General features: G+C 43.2%; 1 protein-coding gene across 4 annotated transcripts in view; it reads right to left on the bottom strand.

Moving 5' to 3' along the window:
- PPP2R3A (protein phosphatase 2 regulatory subunit B''alpha) overlaps positions 1 to 20,008 on the bottom strand; it is a 194,274-nt gene that overhangs the window by 68,354 nt on the left and 105,912 nt on the right. Inside the window, exon 1 of one of the 4 annotated variants that reach the window (XM_083178445.1) lies at positions 2,675 to 2,852. The exons of the other annotated variants lie outside the window; for them this stretch is intronic. The gene's annotated coding sequence lies outside the window, so the exon portion shown is untranslated. Of the gene's footprint in view, positions 1 to 2,674; positions 2,853 to 20,008 lie in introns of those variants that run through there. 4 annotated transcript variants of the gene reach the window in all.

Genomic DNA, 20,008 nt, shown 5'->3' with positions numbered 1-20,008 from the left:
AAATACAGTATGGCCGGACAGCTGCAAAATCAGCTTTGTCATCTGCCCTAGGAAAGGTTCAGCCGGTGAACAATGAGATGTCACAATGAACAAGCAAACTTAGTAATCCAACAGAAAAAAAAAACAACCTTACAAAAAACGTTCTCATTATCTTAGAACAGATATATAAAATATGTTCCAGGAACACACGTCATCCCAGACATCTCACTGCATGTAGGAGAGTTTGTGGTGGTTCTACTGGCTCGGGTGTTACTTAGTCATACAAAAAAAACAAAAATAGGCCCAGAAGCATATGTTGGTCATTGTCTAACGTGGGAATATGTAGACATGTGACCTGTACAGTGAGAGCTACGCAACTGGGAAAGACATCATGCCCAATTGTGGTCAGCTGTCCACCTGCAGATACAGTAAAGCTGTTTGGCACACGTGCTGTAGTCTTGATTATTTTTTTGTTGTAGGTAACAAATTGGAGATGGTAGTATGGAGAGCCAATGACTAGCTGACAGATCATCCAATCCATCAGAGGATACCGCACTTCCAGAACATAAGACATGAGAAAACAGGAAATAAAAGAAAAGTAGTGTTAATCTAGGACTACTGAAATGTGAGTAATGAAAGCAGTGGCGGTATAGAGACAGAGTTTCTCTTAGGACAGTCCTGCCGCACAACCTATCCAAAGGACGTCTGTTGTGTAGCATCCCAGGTCCCTCTACTGGATCTACAACTTTCCTACGCAAATAAACTCGTTTAGTATATTGGTTCATTTAAGGTAAATGGTTTCCGATTTATATCTCATCTATAAGTGCTCTATAAAACTTATACCACAAGTTATTACGTATCAATATATAACTCACAAAACAAAAACAACTTCTTCGGCACAATTAGATTATATGAAGAAACAACTTGCAGATCGGAGGATAAATCCAGTCATTTTTAAATTAACTTAATCATTTTAGGGAACACATAAATATCAACCATCATAGGATATATATTAAAAATAGCAAATTAAAAAAAAAAAAAAAAAAAGGAAAATAACATCACTTTACACTCACACACATAATACCACTGATTGTCACTAGCCCTTCAAATATATGCTGTAATCATCCTTAAAAATTATTTGGACAGAGCCCTGGTATTATGCAAATTGGAGACTCAATATATGTGTGTGTGTGTCCCTTCAACTTTCATTTTATTGCTGAATTCTTTATGCAGGGGGGGCAGTATCCATGGCCCCCCACTCCTTTTTCTTCCCACAATCATGGAAAGCTCCCCAATCACAGTGCATACCTCCTAACGTTGCGCCGACCGAGGGTTGGGGCTCCTAAAAGGGTGCATGGCTGTGCGATAATATCCACGACAGTGAGGCCGCGTCCCCATTTTGACTGTGGGATCCATGATCAGCTGGCCATGCCCACTGTCCCTTTGCCTCCCTGAATAGATCCTGTGCACATTCATACAGCGTCTATTCACCAATGTCCTGCTCAGCATAGAGCAACTTGCAGGAGGGGCTCCCAACTTGCAGGAGGGGCTCCCAACTGCCCCCCCCACACACACACTGCGGGACACTGCCGGCCCCCACCAAAAAAAAATGGGACTGGCCCATGAAAATCTGGACCATACACATTCCTCAGTTGCCCGTGATTAGGGCAATTCTATTTGATGAAATATCCTTCTTCCCATTTCCTTCTACATGACCACATTTTTAGAAGTGATGTGCAGATCTATCAAGATGATCCCCCTAACAGGCCTGCACTGGGCTTTATTGATTAATTCAATCAATAAAACATAAAAGAGGAGATTGACCTCAATTTTTTTTAGTCTGATCAGGTTTAATTGCTAGACCACCACCCAACTGTACTTTCTTTTTGTTTAATCAATCAGATATGATTGTACCGAATGCCTAGATTATGACTTGATTACTGTAATTTGTCTATGAAAAGAAGCATCAGAAAGTTTAAAGATGCAGGCGCATCCCCTTCTTAAAAATGGAGGAAAAGGTCCCACAAATTTGGGAGAATGTTTAGGAGAACTGGTCCATAGTAATGTATCAGATCCTAACGGGCTCCTTTTCCTCATTTTTAAAATTATATCCAGCCAGGTTATTGCCCCTACAGTCTGTGCAGTAGCTTGTTTTATGGGTAGGAGAATAACCTGCATTTATTCAACCCTGGATTGAACCAAACTAAAATATCATGCTTTCATTTAAATAGACAAAAAATAAAATAAGAAGCCAACAGCGTCACCCAAATCATACGGGAACAATCCCTGGAGCCAGCTTAGTTCCCAAAGTCGGGAAAAGGATTTATTCATACATCATAAAACAAGACGAAGGTTTAAATAAACATACATACAATTTACAATCTCTTTTGCTCACTCTGCCCAGTTTGATGTTTAACTTCTCTATAGTGAAAGATAAAAAGCAGATCGGAGACGAGAGAGAGGATCAGCACGATGAATATTTCAGAGGACTTCTAACCAGCAGTACAGTCAGACAGCTGTTTTGGGAATCGCTATGTATACTACGTGGAATATACAAATCAATGGAATCCTTACACAGCCGGGTTGATCACACAGTTCCCCAAGGCACGCAGAGAAATTTCAGCATGTAAAAACACACACACACACACACACACACACACACACACTAGATAAAAGCAATAGAGAAATAGCTTACCGGAGGGAACAGGGATGTTGCGTTCTCACTGAACACCACTGCTACAGTCAATATGTACAAACAAATACCGTAACAAAAAAATAGCTTTAGGACCAGACAGCCCTCCTTGTAGATGAATACGTAAGATCACATTTTGGACCAGGCAAACCTTCCTGTGTGAGTGGCATGCTGGTCTCCAGCCTCTGTGCAGATCACGCAGCTTTAGCTGCTGGCCTGGAGAAGTGCGGCTCTAGGAGGATTTTTTTTCACAAGCCGGCTTTTTACCACCAGAGGCATATGACACTTCTTCTCATTTAATGCTTCCACAAACAGGACTAAGCACTTTGAAATCTTTTTTTAAACACAAAACAGAGCAGCTGAAGCCAGCAAGCAGGGAGGGCGGGCGGGCGGCGGAGAGGGATGGAAAGAACATTGTAAAAAGGGGAAATGCAAAAAGATGGCGAGACAATTATAAGTGGGGAATGAAATGGTACATGAGAGATCTAATGTGCTCACACAGGCACTGGCACCTACATCTATAGCCCCCTCAGTAAAAGTTGGTGACGGATTGAGTATGGGTCATTGGGTCGACAAATTAGGTCAACATGGCTTAAGTCGACACATGAAATAGGTCGACATGGCTAAGGTCCACAGTCAAAAGGTCAACCTGAGTTTTTCATGTTTGGCTCGAATGTCGACATAGTCGACCTACGATTGACAACCTAATGCATGTGCCGACATTCCAACCCGGTCGACCGTATCCAGCTCAACCTAATTCACGTGTCGACATTCCATTGTCGACCTAACGACTGTATACCTATGGATTACCCGGAAAAGTAATTCCAGCAGTTCTAAAGAGGCCCATGGCTAGCAAACAACTTCTAACCAGCATGTATAATGTGCATTCTGTAAAATGATTGGTAGAAGCCGATTGGCTTCTATATCTTTGCTAAAATCAGCAAGGGGTACCAGCAAGGATCATCACTAGCCTAGTGCCTGATGGGGGAATATGGAACCCTTTCCCTTCAATACATGTCTAGCAGTAATGTAGGAATATCGGAAAAGCCAATTGAAAAAAAAAAAAAGAAGAATCCAAAATGACATTTACACCGTAATTTCGTTGACCGTAAATAAGCGCCCGTGATTGATTTCTGTGCAATGACTGATTACCGTCATTTTAACTTCAGCCTTTGCTGTACAATACGAAGCAGCATAAAATACAATGGTGGCTGAGACAACAGAAAAGATAAATGTGTGTAGTCTATGTGACTGCAGAAGCAGCTCGCGAAAAATCACTGCGCATAATTTGGTGGAAAATGTCACAGAATGGAATCGTTTTAACAAGGGAACTGGATCATTTGATGATCAAGAACAGAGATCAGACACCATACAAGTTGGCAGCAATAATTATTTGGAGATACTAAATTTAAGTGACACACATCGCTTAACCAGCTAAATATAAATTAGAACTACAGTATTATATAAATTTAACCATGTCCAGCCACCCTCATTATAAGAATCCCGGGATACATATTGATTACAAACCTGGCAAGACTAGAATACATACACTGGGCTGCCGAAACTGAATTGTCCCAATTTACAGCACTCTTGTGAGAGTTCGAAGGCTCATAAGGAAGAGAAAATTGGAAACCAGGAGCATCATTGGAGGGTCTCTGCTCAGTCGCTACAATCAGACCTCTCAACAACCATGATCACCGGACCACACCCCATGCAACTTCACATTTATTTCGGTTTTGTTTTTATGAAGAACCAGAAGCACATGTCTAATGCTACCTTTCAGCGCTACCTGACAGGTTACGTTCTGCTACACAGGATGAGGTTTTTCTAATGGAAAGGGCTCTTGACCAATTGTAATGCTATTCACATGATTTGTATAGCAACAGCGCCACCTTCTGAAATTTGTAATAATTTTTTCTTTGAATGGCTAGCGCACTGGTTCCCAAACTCTTTAGAACCAGGGTTCCCTAGAAAACCAAATTATTTTTCACAGCAAATTTTTCAAAATCTTAAAACTAAATTATATTTTATATCCTCAAGTTGGCTGGATGTTTATCTCTCTTTATCACCCTTGCATTTATCTCTTGTTAAGGCTTAATACATCTGCCCCAATGATAGATAGATCGATAAATAGATAAGATAGATAGTATATTATTTACCCCTAAATCGTAAGAGTTCTAATGAAGATGGGATTTTGCTAGACAACCAAATCAGATTATATTATCTTTTATAAAGTGCTAAATAAATAAGTAGAATCTGATTGGTATTACTGGTGCCTGTCCTTGTGTTTCCCCCTATATCCCTATAGATTGTAAGCTTGCAGCAGGGCCCTCCTACCTCCAAGTCTGTATGTTGTTACCCAGTTTGTTTTATCACTGTCTACTATTGTAAAGCGCAACGGAATCTGCTGCGCTATATAAGAACCTGTAAATAAATAAATAAATAAATGGGCAACATTCAATCTTCAATAGAACTCCAATCTTAGCAAATTTACACCTCAGTTTGTTAAATCCTTTTAACACCGCACCTCAGATCAGTTATTGCCGGGTTGGTGACGTATGGAATCAGGTTGAGGTTCGGTGTGAAAGCACCAGAGTTTATAACCCAGGTCGACCAACCCGGCAATTCGACTCGGGTTATAAGATGGATTAAACCCGGGTCACCCTCTGTATAATGGGCGACCCAAGTTCAATGTGAAAGCACCAGAGCCAGGTCGGACCCAGGATCGTGATCCTAGGTCTGACCTGGTTTTGTGATGTCAAAGGGTTATCTCTAAACAAGCATTGATAAGCCGCTGCTGAGGCACCCTCCACTGAACAATACAGCTAGCACACCACTTGATTAGACCATTTTGGGATAAATGTTGTATCTTGAGACTGGGCGTAGAAGCCATTTGTCAACCAAGAAAAGATCAATGCCTGAGTAAACATCAAGAAACATGAACAAAAATGTTTTAGCTCTAACATATGGGTTTAAAGCTCTCCGAAGGTCAAAAAGGCCACACTTTGTAATCAGGGATGATAAATGGAAGCTAAGTTTAAACCAATGCAATGTAGAACTGTCTGGAGCAGTGAGCCAGGGATCTATCTAGCAGAAGGTTTGGGCTAAACTGAGACCATCCTTCAAAGTCAGAAAATCCTACTATTCAAGGAGACTATTAACGATAGGTGGCGTTGGATATGGATTTTCCATGTTGAGTGCGTAAAAGTTAACCAAGGCAATAGACATACACAAGATAATAGTGATTTTAGCACTCAAATGTATACATTTTTCTTTGCATTTGGCAAAAACAACAGTAGCAGCCACTCGTGCCATGGAGAAAGGGGTGCTGTGGCCAAGAACTAGATTGGATTCCCACAATATCCACTTATCATCCCCAATAAGTTTCATCAGGGTGTTAGGTGAAAAGACAGTGTAGTAGAAATTGGGAGTGGGAATTGTATTAATCCATTTTAGGTCAAAAAAAAAAAAAAAGGTTAGGCTCCATGTCATCATGCCATTATCTCTAGTGTAAAGGATGTAAAAACAAAAATCCAATAACCAATTTCAACATCCAGATATCAATAAATATAATAATATTGGAAAATGGAGTTAAGGGACTCCACAGCCATCATTACGTCAATGGGTAAGTCTCAAGAGTTCACCAACCTGTCTTCATAGCCCTATCAATATGGAACGCGTTCTTATGAACTATGGTTAGTCTGGGAAATCTGCTGTAGTTTGTGAATAGTCTGTCTTGATAGATCTGCAAATAGCTGTAGACCTCTTAAAGAAAGCCATTAAAAGACTTTATTTGTTCCTTCATGTAATAAATCTGGAGTATCAGAAATAAATCAAAGATGTTCTGGTGGGAAGGATAGTGAGGAGATTTCTTATTGAGGACTCAAGCTTTGAACCCCCAATAGATTTACATGCCCTGAATATTTACTTACAGTATTTTCTGTAATTTCTTGCCATGACTGATCAACCAATAGGCTGATAAGGCTGCCAATTAGGTCGCAGCTGGGGCAGAATAAAATGAATTAATTTAGTGTGGAATGGCAAGTTTTCAAGGGAGAAAGCGCAACTGAAGCTATTACATTTACCTCTCTTGGCGCCGGTCCTCACGCCCGGCAGGTAACTAGCTGGCCATGTCTGGCAGGCAGGGGTCGTGGGCGGGCACTCGTCCTCTGATGGGTCCAGTGGGGAACTCAGCCAGCGCCTGTAAATGGACACTGCCATTTTGGATTGTTTACACATGATGGGCTGTAACCAATGGCTGATAATCTGACTTCTGCTTGCTTGAGTGTGGGAGTCTTGCTCACCCTTGCTGCTGAGCCCGTTTAAACCTCTAGCCCAGGCATGTCCAAACTCTGGCCCTCCAGCTGTCGTGAGACTACACATCCCAGCATGCCTTGACATAGTTTTAGCATTCCCTAACTGTGGCAAGGCATGATGGGACTTGTAGTTTCACAACAGCTGGAGGCCCACAGTTTGGACATGCCTGCTCTAGCCATTCCGGTGTAGTTTGGTCATTCTGTTGTCTCTGGATTGAGCAGCACACCCTGTGTCTAGACATTGCTGCATGTATTCCGGCATCCCCAGATCCAGCCTTAGCCGCCAAGTCATTTAAGTTATTCCGGCATCTGGGGGGGATCATGCCTCGTTCGTAAAGTCCAGGTCTTACCTTGCGTTACTCCGGAATTCCCAGATCAAGTCTACATCCTCTAAAACCAGAACGTATTGCCATATTCTGTATTCACGTATCAAGTCCTCATTTCCACACCCCACAAGCAGTTTACATTTTCATAAAGTCCAGGTGCAAGTTCAGGTCCTTCCAGAGCCTCCAAGCCGGTTCCTGCTCTGCAGCCATATTCTGATCCAACTGTGGGTACTCCTAGCAAGGGGCCACAAAATATAAACCCCCTTGAGTGGGTTCACTGGGGAAGACCTCTGGCAAGTTAGACTCCACACCTTTGCTTAGGAGTTTCGTCATCTCCCATGTTAGGTTGGTTTATGTGCAGGCATTACATCCGTCCATCTATCTTCCTTCTTACACCCACCAAAGCCTCTTCATGCCACCATAAAAGGGTCAGATCCACAAAGCCCATCAAACGTGAAACTAACTATGCAGTAGACTTGTAGGACTCGACGGTGTGTCCTACAGCCGCTGTGCTCAATACCACTTTTCTATTGGATGGAAACAGAACTATCAGAAGGATATGGCTCAGATGCATCTTCTATCTGCACTGATGGGAGATCTTAATGAGCGGTGGGCTTCTGGGATTTGAGCTAGGGAACAGCAGGTGAGTGGCGAAATTACACAAAATTCTGAGCCATCTCCTAGCGTGGTAATGTTCCGCTCCTCTTTCTCCACCAAGGTATATCGGCAGAATCCATCATTTATGATTTACTATTAATTATTTATGGCAGATTTACTGGGGGTAGGGCTATTAATAATGTGTTGGGGACATATTTAATATAATGGGCTGGGGAGCTTGACCATTAATTTACCGTATGTCATTAACTCATTACTTATGTATAGGAATCATTCCTTTAATGGTAAAGGATATTTTGATGGTGGTGAATATAATAAATAGCTGGACTGTGACTGGTTGCTATGGGCAACATCTCCAGTTCTAAATATCCGCACTTTAGTAAATATACCCGATTATATCAGGCTCTGTATCCTGCATTGTGAGGATAGATTTAGCTGGTCCTTTGTTAAATCATCAAATTTAAATCATGAGGAAAAAAAAAAAAAGGTTTTGCCAATTTTGTCTCTAGATAGGAAAGTAAAACATCTATGTCAGCCCCCAGTATCGGTACTGAAGCATTTAGATGCCTTTTCTGAGAAGTGGATGAGTGCACCAGCAGGGACTGCCAACAGATCAATTCATCTAGGGACCAGAGATGACATTCAAGTGACGCGAACAGAGTTTCTCCGGGAAAGCTGTTATATAGAACTCTGTACCCATTATTTGACGGTTTTGCTGCTATGCTGCAGATCTTCGCACATGTGCTTTTTTTTTTTCGCATATCATTAGAATTTTTTCTTCCTCTAGAATTCTTCTGATGTGATGGGCTGTTAACATTGCATCAAAAGATTTCATGGTGGTCTTCTGATGTCCATCCCCAATCAAATGTGCCCATACATTTGGCCGACGGATCGGACAGAGAAATCAGCCCAAATCGGATGTGTTTGACATCTCCTCTGACCCGATGCGCGGTCCTGTGTGCATCGGATCAGAGTGGGGATGTCAGACGGACTGCACATTAAAATATATTGGATCGAACCCATCACTGGCACATCACAGGTGCTTTTTAGGTCAGTTTTGGGTCCGATCCTAGGTGTGTAAAGTACAACTGCCACACACCTATGTGCAGTGGCGGGGTCTGTGGGCTGGGCAGCGGGGTCCTTGTGGCGGCTGGGAACTAAGTAGCATTATTTGCCACTGGGCGGTGGGGCAGGAAGCAGCTGCTGAATATGAAAACATATTTGGAAAAGACTGGCCGGACGCGAGCCTCCCGGGACGCTGTCGGGGGACTTGGGCAAACTGTTCCGACTTGTCCTTAAATTCTAAAACACTCTAACCTATTATTACCAAGTACAAGAAAGAAAGTAGATTACACGCTTGCTGTGCTATGGGAAGAAGAATAAAATGCTGTCATTGTTGGACCCCATCACCCACAGGGGCCCCCTCAGAACCTAGAAGTCAGTGTTTAGTGCTTGGCAATGACCTTTTGGACTGGTGAGTCATTGTGGATGATATTTAATACTTCCTCATGGCCCAGATAAAAAGTGTGACCTTATAAGGATTACCAAAAACAGAACCCCCTACTGTCAGCTATGTGGCAGAGAGACGCTTCATCACATTTGTACTGGCTTACACACTCTGTTTTGGTTAAAGGTTACTAAAACCTTTATGTGTGGTAAGTTGTAGATCATAAATCAAATCCGTAAAATCTTATTAATCCAAAAAGCTACAAAACCAAGAACATTTTCAAAGCCCAGCTAAAAGATTAGCCATTGAAAAATAAATACGGCCTTTGTAAATATATTTGTCTCTAGTTCAAAGATTTATTGATCCACTTAATGATACTGTAGGTGCCGCCCACATTTTTAATTGTTGAATATTAAACTTAATTTTTTTTTATGCCTTTGCTATGTTTAAAAAAAAAAAAAAAAACTGGACACAACCACCTTCTACTTCCTTGACTTACGGTGCCTACCCACGGGGCGATTTCAGGTAATTTTCTAAGCCATCTAGCTAGATGGCTTAGAAAATGCCCCACATGGCACCATGAGTAGGGGCAATAGTAATGCGTAACCCTAGGTGCCGCTATCATCTGGTGATTAATATCCAGCACGCTGGATAAACCTAGTAATATCGCCAGGCAGTGCCACCAAAGAACACTGGTCCTGACAGATCGCTCAGCACACTGCACTGAGCGATCGTGCCGGACACTCAGCAAATTTCCCCATATGTAGGCCATTGTAGAATAATGCAATAATGAATAATGGAAGAGAAAGAAACATAGAAAACTCAGTTTTGCATTTTCCATTCTACTTTTTAGCCCATAGACTCCCCAGGATTGAGTACGCAATGTCTATAAAACAATCTGTAGCTAGGACCAGTAATAGTCATTTAGGGCAGTGAGCTCATGTCTTATATACAGAATCACATTCCACATGGTCCTCACACTCGGCTCTGTATGACACAGAAAATAAGGAAGGGGAGGGAATGGGGAAATATCAAGAAGGTCAGGTTAGGGTAGTAAAGACAAATATAAACAGGGAAGAAAGGCAGGCTGTTGGCAAGGAAACTCACAGAAGCAGGGCTGAGAAAGGTGGGGGAAAAGAAACGTTACATCAGGAAGGCAGAGCACAAATGAGTCAGTATTTGGCCTTAGGAAGACTATAATTCCTAGCTGGGTGGAAGAACACTGCGTGTAGCCCTAGGGAGGACACTACAGAACACATTGAGACGGATTCTAAATGACATTTTGAAAAAACACACGCCTTAGCAAACACTTAATGTATTGTAATGTTGCTGACAACTCCCCAGAATATAGTTATATGGATGGTCCATTTGTTGAACCAAAAAAACAATTCTGTTCTGTAGATTTACACATTGAGAAACACAGGCCGTAATAAGGCGGCGCTACACCCAGCAAGATGGGCAGGGCATGCGGCACACCTAGCCATACTTTCACGGAGTAGAGAGTTTATGTCAAGGTACCGCACTGTCATTTTCCTATGCAACCCCCCCCCCCCCCCCCGCCGATCCTATTCCTTTTATGAGAACTCTAAATGAAGCCTGAGACTGCTTATATTACTTGTCATTTGAAATCTACATTTCCATTCAACCCCAAGACACTCACAAAATCTAGACTATCAAACTTACCTTTCAACACTTCTACATATATTTAGCCTGCTAGAAATAGGATCCTGTAATTCTTTCATTCCTAAATCCACATTTTTTCCACTGTAGTCTCTGCACTTTTCCAGACTGGTAAATACCACTTAGATCATCTCAAAAAATGTGCAACAGAGGCGATTAACCCTCCTCACTCCTGCTCAGCAGTGTTGGGAAGCCCTCATTCTGTCTAATGCATATACCTGCAGCAGCGGAGGGATCGCTGGGTTCTAAATACAGCAATAAATGCCAAGGGGTAAGGGTCATCGGGTCGACACTATGATTGTCGACATACGTTAGGTCAACCACTAAAGGTCGACACGTGGAATAGGTTGACAAGGCTAAGGTCGACAGGGTCGGAAGTTTGACACCGGCATTAGGTAGACAATGGGTTAGACATACGTTTTCACACTTTTTTTGTCCCAAACGTCGACATGGACGTCCAAGTGTACCGCGGCCCCTCACATGGCTTGCTGCCCTTGCCATGTTTCGGGGACACTATTTCATTGTCCCTCTACACCGTAACGGATGGTAGGGCATGAAATACCGCCTGTCGGCACATGGCTCAAAACCTCCCCATTGTCGACCGAATGATTGTGTCGATCTTCTGTCCCTGTTGACATTACCCATGTTGACCTATTTCAGGTGTCCGGCTACAAAAAAGTGAGACGGGACGGGACGGGGGGAGATTTTTCAAACCCTCTAAAGGTCAACACGCCCTGTCGACCTTAGCCATGTCGACCTATTTCATGTATCCACCGACATGTCAACCTTTAGTGGTCGACCCTCATAGCGACTGTATCCCAATCCCAAGCTAACCAATTGTGCTGATCTCAGCCTTGAACTTATCGAAACATACTGTAAAGCTATCGGAATGATAAAATGTAAAATTCCTCCAGTGTGTCCCCATAATGCTGCTCTCTGTGCCCGCTCCTGCGAGTTCTCAGCGTCATTCTCCATTGTCATCTGTACATGCACACCCCCCCTCCCCCAACGCTGCTGATCTTGCTGGGTGCACACATCCTATCGAGTGTATTCAGGTTAAATCTGGATAGACATTAGACCACATTGCAAACAATGTGGTCTAATATCTATCCAGCAAATGTTATCGGCTGCGGTTGCCAGAGGTGCTAGACTTCGCTGCTTTAAAAAAAAAAACGGGCATAATGGCACAATCATTTACAAGGCATAACCAACCTGGTATCGTCTTGCAAATGATTGCTGCTTAAAAAAAACAAAAAAACACCACAACAACCACAACAGGGAGGCTCGCACAAATTCCCTCCCCTCCAGACCTCGGAGGGGATTACATGTAGCCCCACTATGTTATATGAATATATTAGTAAGATTACCCATAAATCACTTCATACAAACTGTGGCATAATTGATCTGCGCACATACCAGTTCACAATGGGTATTGATTTGCCCTTCAGGTGAATGTCACGCCAACAGCATGCACACAGCATATCCGTTTGTATGACAGGAATTCGGCGCTTATGCTGGCTAGAACAGTTACATGCAGCGTTTCCTGAGCGAGCATCAGTGGGTGTAGCAAGTTTGTTTTGAAAGCCCCTTATTAGCAGAAGGGATCGTATTCTGCTAATCCGCCCTTTCATTTTGGAACGTGATTTGCACTCATCACATTAGTATTTAGCAAAATAGTTTAGGTCCTAACATGATGCACGATAGTGACTGCAATGTCTGTGTGTCACGGATTCTAGCGGAGTAACACCGGCCAACCTGACAGAGGACTTGACTCAGCATGGAGGGTATTGCAGAGCTGCACACAGGCGGCTTTTCAATCCTGTCCACCAATATGCAAATGCAGCCGGAGGCGTCTATATGAAATAAGCCCCTGCAGCACTGCATTTGCACTCCGAGCGCAGCGTCCGCTGATGCTGCCCCGGATCAACATCAAAACCATCGATTTGGTTCAGCCCGGCTGCGGAATCGGAGGCTTACTTGGCCTGGCCAGGCACTGGCAGCTTGCAAGGCCAGGAAAAGAGACAATTGCAGTACACATCATACACAAGCAAGCGCAGTACTTCCACCATCAGGTTGGCATACATCAGAACCAGAATACAGGTTTGTAATAATAGGTAAAGGTTCCAATTCTTTGCTAGAAATAGAACGAGCTCTACTTACATCTATACAGAATCTGCTACTATGGAGAGGCAGCTAGGAGGTTAACGTGATGGCTCATCTCGATAAAACACAACTGGCTGAGACAGTGCCCCATATATCTGGCAGAGCATGTTAGATTAGCTGATCTTGCTACATGTAGACATATCAATAAAACAGAGTACACTCGTGGGATCGGATGTTACAATGTACTGGCAAACCAGATGGAACCTTTGTCTATTAAAAGACCAAGAAGAATTGTGTAAGCCCTCCATTTTTGCCAATCGTAGATCTCCAAATCCAACGAGAATGCTTATTGATAGATCTATTTTTAGGTCTGTTGATCCTGCACCCTGGCAAGTGAAAGCAGACAGAGACGGAAGAATTCGCACCAGCCAGCTAACAGTGTGAGGACTCCATATGCTGTACAAGCTGCTTCGTCAGTTTAGAAAATCCCATGCGGCTTTGTGAAGACGGAACTCAATGATGACCGAAGCGTCCCCCTACTATGCCCACCATATGATATCTAAATACTTGATTATTAAAAAAAAAATAGCTGCAACAATAATACATACGGCAAAGATGTGAAGGCACAAATGGCATTTCACGGAGAAGCCTGTGTCAGCGTAAATAAAAGTTTAGCATTTAGCAATAAATAAAAACAGTGTTGGAGCCCTGTAGAAAGCAATATTATAATTTTACTTTTAAAAAGTGTTTTGCAGCGCCGTACAAAGGAACAGTACAGGGAGACACAACTTAACATCACAGTAAATAAATAAAAGATAGGAGTACAGGTAAAAAGAGTGCCACAATACAATACACATTACAGCTTACATGTAAGTAGCGAGGACTTGATCAATGTGTTACTAGGGGCTGGTGGCCAATGATGGAGATGAGTATGTGCACGGAGATGGATGCTGAGTGTTTGAGTACGGGAGAGCTGTGAGTGACATGTGAAGAGAAGAGAGCTTTGACAACAGTAGGGAAGAGGGCCCTGCTCTGAGGAGCTTACAATCTAGAAGGTTTGATGAATCTCCCCTACACGGTCTTTGAGCAAGCCGCTTTCACTTTTTAGAACACAAACCAAAATGACTGTCAGATATAGTTCAGTTATATTTTGAAAGACTGTTTTAAAAGTGTTTATAGAGGGCGCTCAGAACGTCCCTCCGCAGCGACTGTTTGCTAAGGAAGACTCCCTCCAGAGAGTGTGTGCTAAGTAATACAACTACATAACGGTTTATACACAATTTATTTACATGAAATAAGCTCATGTTGCAGGGCCTCCCCACTGGTTTGGTCTCTCTCTGGCCACCCATGACTGCAAACACTCCCTGCGTAAGGACTTTCCCAAACTCCATGTACAACTCTAGCAGCCATTTACTCCCACCGCAGTTCTCGCACATATCCGAACACATAAAACATCCTTCAAACTGGCCCAGAAGAAACAGACTGTACTCAATGTATACAGCAAGTGAAAACTGAGACAGACAGACAAACAAATGATGTCACGTTCTTTCTAGTGTATCATAAAAGTCCAAGCAGAAGTGGAAGTAACCATGGTAATACCTTAACAGTGATGTCACTTACTGTGATGTTGGTCCAGTATGATCATAAAGCAAACCCATTGGCTAGATGAAATGTATAAATGGACTGTCCAGTCCAGCCTAAAGACAGCTTATCCTTGCCTGGTGTATGAGCTCAGATGAGGAGAACGCTCCCGACCACACAAGCTACAGAAGGTTTGGGTACACAGATAATAAAAGAGCCCACTGCATATTTTGCTAGTGAGTTGAGCACTTTCCTGTATGGGATGAGGTGGTCATTGGTTACTGTGCTTTAAACATATGACCTCACCTCTGTGTACACAGACAGACTGGGCCAGACTTCTGGAGAGATCATTATGCACTGAAATACATGTGCCTTTTGACCTGAACGTATGGCTGACAAGTGGCAGGGTAGTAAAATGCGGGTGAGGCCATTAGAAGCATATTTTCTAGTTTAGGCAAACCAGCCATGTTTCACAAAGAACTGTGACATTATGACGACGATTCAGATTATATAGTCCACAGTTTCAATTAGTTATTATCACAGCGCAACAAGTAGCAAAAGAAAGAAATATATCTATAAAAGAGGATTTTCCATGATGTAAATGTAATATCCATGCCACTCAATTAACTTTATTATACATTAGCTATGTACTAATGAGTTACAGCAGTAACTAAATATTAATCCCATAAAAAACACCTCTAACAACAGTGTCCACAGGGGTCAATTCAATTCAGTATGAAAAAAGTAGCGCCGGGAAGGCGGGGTTCCAGAGCTATTTAATTGGCCGTGGTAGGAGCCAATCAGAGGATTTCTTCTCACACTCCTCATGAGATGTCAGCAGAATTTACACTAATACCCCCTTTCAGACAGAAAAGGCAGGTCTACCCGATAATTTCGTGAATAGCACGGGTCCTTTTTATGTGTGAAAGGGCACACCCGTGTCGTAAATCCCGTATCTCCGACCCTAGAATTTACCAGGTCGAGGACACGGGATTTATGACCCTTTCACACAGAAGAAATGCCTGTGTTATTCAGCAAATTACCAGGTAGAAATTTTCAACACAGTAATTTGTTCTGTGTGAAGGGGGGTGAGACTGCTCTCTGCAAAATGACCCAGCATTTGAAATGCGTGTATTTGCCGAGAATTTTAGACTTTTCTGTCTTAAAAGGGGTATTAACTAGTGCCACAATATTGTTTACTGCAGCGGAAAACGCTGGCATACACTTCTTGCACCTAAACACTCTCCAACATAAAAGATATGCAACTGAATAGCTCCGGGACCTTCTTCCCGGCACTATTTATTCCGCGCAGAACTGAATTGACCCCATTGGGTCTTATTTAGGAATAATACCCTGAAAAAAATCCATTTAACAGGAGCTGAGGCTGCAAGTGCTACAAAGATATAGACGTGTGCTGCATGTGTCATTACAAAATGCTGCAGAGTACAATATGCCATGGTGTGCCACGGTGTGAGGCCATGCAGGAAATCTCCAGACCCAACAATACTTCCTACAAGACTGTACCAGGAAGCAACCAATTCTAGTTTTCATATCATTTGCCTGGAGCTCAGAACAAATCATCAGGCAGCCGGGATCTTGCAGACAGCTGTAAGTGATTAAAAACTTTACAGAAATATTTGGTCAGATGAACATGCTACTTGGGAAAGGGCTGAATTCATTCACAAGACGCATTAGCACAATGAATATATGTAATAAAATGTACTCCGGTTGAGTTTGAACTGTAACAACCTATAGTAAACTTTGTTTTTGTACAATATCCATTTCTTTTCACAACCACGCTGATGAACGCCGGTATATACAACATACCAAACATGTTTGACCATAAGACTCAAGTACCAGGATTATTGATGCCTTTTATGGGCAGACCAAACACTAGGCATAAGGAGACAGTGGGGAGAACATGTCGAGGGAACGAGGGGCAAGGGGAACCGCCCAGCGCTACCAGTTTTCTTTAACCACTTTATTGGCCACCACTCGGCCATTCATCGACACTCCAACGCAACTGCGGCTTTCCTCCGTCCCTACTATTTTAAAGAGGAAATGTGTTCTGCACATGTGCAGAATGGATTTTCTCCTGTGGTGGCAGTCTGTGACAGCTGACAACACATGTCCATTTTGCGCCCCAGTAGGTAAAAAGTCATTGTGGTGCACATGATCCAAATACAGAACAGGAACTAAGCGCATTTCTGGTGACCTCCGAGATCAGCTGCAGCAGGTACTGTAGAATGGTGCCAATGATTGTTCCCCTCTGAGACATGTTCTGATATGCCAGGCATGAAGCGAAGGTGGAGGAGATTATTCAATTTGAGAATGGGTGGGAATAACCACAGGGAGATCTACTGACACGGGGAAGAGGGGGGTAGGGTATTTAATTCTTCATTGGATACATTTGGTTAGTGTGACGGATGGTAATGATGCTTGAAATAGTTTACCAATGTTGGGATGGGGGGGGGGGTGTAATGTCATGGAGGAACCTATTGCCACTGGGTTGTCGGTGTGATGTTATGGGGGAGGGGGAAATGGGACAATTGAGACATACAGTATGGGAGCAGAGGGTTAGGGTGATAATGCTACTAGGGCAATAAACACATAGTAAGGGGTACCCAATATCAAAATTTGTCAGGGGTTCCATAACTCTTTTTGGCAGTATATGCCAGTTTTATACCATGGCATGCCTACACGTATTGATGCATTTTCTTAACTCTAGCCACATGGAATATTATATGGTACTTGTTTCCTAGCATGGCGCCCGTCGGGGTTGTTAAGGTACTTAAGGCATGCGATCGACGGGATGGACGCGATTTTCTGTAAAATACCAGCTTTAATTGCCGGTAAAGACAAAATCGCATTGATCACGTCCATTGCGGCCCATTATAATGGGCTGCGATGCGACTGATGCGATGAACGCGATTTTCCCATAGAGAACAATGTTAAATTTTAAAGTTAAAATCGCGTTGATCACATGCCATTATAATGGCATGCGATGCAATCAATGCGATTTTACATAGGGAACAATGGGAAAAGGGCCAATATGGCCAATTTCTCATTGTATATGCCCCCTCATGGGTATTAAGTATGGTTAATGCCCCCCCATTGTTAACGCCACCCCACTATTGACGCCAACCCGAAGTGTGGCGAGCGCAGCAAGCTCGCGAGGGGCGGCGGTACGCGTCCTCCAACCTTTTCATACCGCCACTATCCACGTCTGCGTGGAGTTGATTTTATATAGTGTGGCGAGCGCAGCGAGCCCACGCGCATACCTGTGAAGTTATGCGCGTCCGCTAGCCACACTTCGGGCTCGGTGGCTGGATGCACTCGCCACACTACGTAGAATCAACTACATGCCGACGTGGATAGTGGGGGTATGAAAAGGTCGTAGGACGCGTACCGCCGCCGCTCGCCACGCTTCGGGTTTGCGTCAATAGTGGGGTGGTGTTAACAATGGAGGGCCATTTCACCCATCAGGGGGGGTTGCTATCAAAATGGGGGGTTTTGGGGCTTTTTACATTGAAATCAATGTAAAATTGGGTCTCAAGGACCATTTTACATTGATTCCAATGTAAAAATCGCGTCGATCGCATCGCATGTGATTTGGTTGGAATTCGATGCGATTTTTGTGGCCGCGATCAATACAATTAAAATCGGTGGTGCCATGCTAGGAAACAAGTACCTATTATATTATAGAAAACTATAGGCGATGTAAAATATCTCGCTATTATGGTAAGGATGTCGGTCACACAGCTGATCACAGACCACAGCAGTAGATCATAACAATGGGAGTAAGCCTAATAAAAGAGACACGTGTAAAGAGCATCAATGGTTTACTAGCACTGAACACAGAGGGAACCATACAAGTGAAAGCTGTGCCTGGTACAGTGGGGAGAGGGTGAGTATAATGAGAGATACCAGAGTCTGCAGGAACCTCCTGCCTGGCAGTGATTAGAAGCCACTATGGTATGTCCCCAGCGCAGATTCTGTGCACGTGGGAATAGAAGAAATCAGAGTAGCGAATCTGTAGCTCCCACATTGAGAGACAAATAGCTGTTGTGAATGCAATAAGATAGCCTTGTCTAATGTGATATTTATACAAACAGGTGGCTCATCTTCCCAAGAGGAATAACCCATCCCTGTAACACCCTATACTTCCCCTTCCCAACCTCACAGACCAAATAAAACACAAAAAAGGCAAAGGAGGAAAGAGAGCAGATGGCATAGCTCACGGGTAATGAGTGAACGGCGCTGGAGATCCAATGACAGACACTTCGTGACACATACATCGGCTGTCAGTCAGCACGCATAGAACATACATCTAATTACAAGTTTTACTGCTCTCTAAGGTTATTATTGTAAAGAAAGTGGATGACACACAGTGAGTAAGAGGTCCCGGGGACCCTGCGGTAAGCCGTGCGTCACAGACAGCTCACATGGATCAGATTTACACTGGATGTTGGGACGGCCTCACACTTTATAAATGTCAAGTGGACAACCTAGATGATGAGACATTTACTACATTGCAGGACAGATACCAGGAGCCAGGTGGCAAAGCACAAAACATAAAAATAAAATGACTGTAGGCATCTAATGGGGCCTACACACATAGTGAGTGTGCAGACGATGCTAGATCACTCAGCGCTGCTCAGCAAACAGGCGATGACTAGATTTTTGGTCCCTCCTCATTCTTATGCTATGGTTGAGGGCTATTGCTATGGCCCCCTACGCACACACACAGCGATGTAGGGTCATTTCTAAGCTATCTAGTCAGATCGCTTAGAAAATGTTAAAAATCACTATGTGTGTAGGCCTTGTTTTCACATACCTCTCAACTGTCCCAATTTTCACAGGACAGTCCCTGTGGGACAGTTGCGGTGAATGGATGGTCTGCGCAGAACGTCTATATACTGGAGAGAGGGAGACATGGACAACAGCTCACAAAGCGCTGTGCATGCCTCCGCAGTGACAAAAACGGGAGTAGCTGCTCACAAGCACAGAACTCACATGAAGCCACACCCCCTTTGGCACACAGGGGTCCCGAGTCAATGCTGGCAAATGTTGGGAAGAATGTTTTCAGGATATTTGTGGAGGCAGGGTGACCTGTTGGTGGTATGTGAGGGATGGTGTTGAGAGACCCTGAATCTTTATCAGTTTTCCAAATGGCGTTTACAATAGTTCAGGTATTAACCTTTTGAAATTCAAACAGTATGGCTTAAATGAATTGTAATTTTTTAATTTTTTATTAATAAATGTTCTA

Source organism: Crinia signifera, chromosome 3 (genome assembly GCF_055691185.1).
Source record: "Crinia signifera chromosome 3, ASM5569118v1, whole genome shotgun sequence".
In the NCBI taxonomy this organism is placed as follows: Eukaryota; Metazoa; Chordata; class Amphibia; order Anura; family Myobatrachidae; genus Crinia; species Crinia signifera.
Note: the sequence above shows the minus strand (reverse complement) of the source record. Positions and strands in the feature narration are given on the sequence as shown.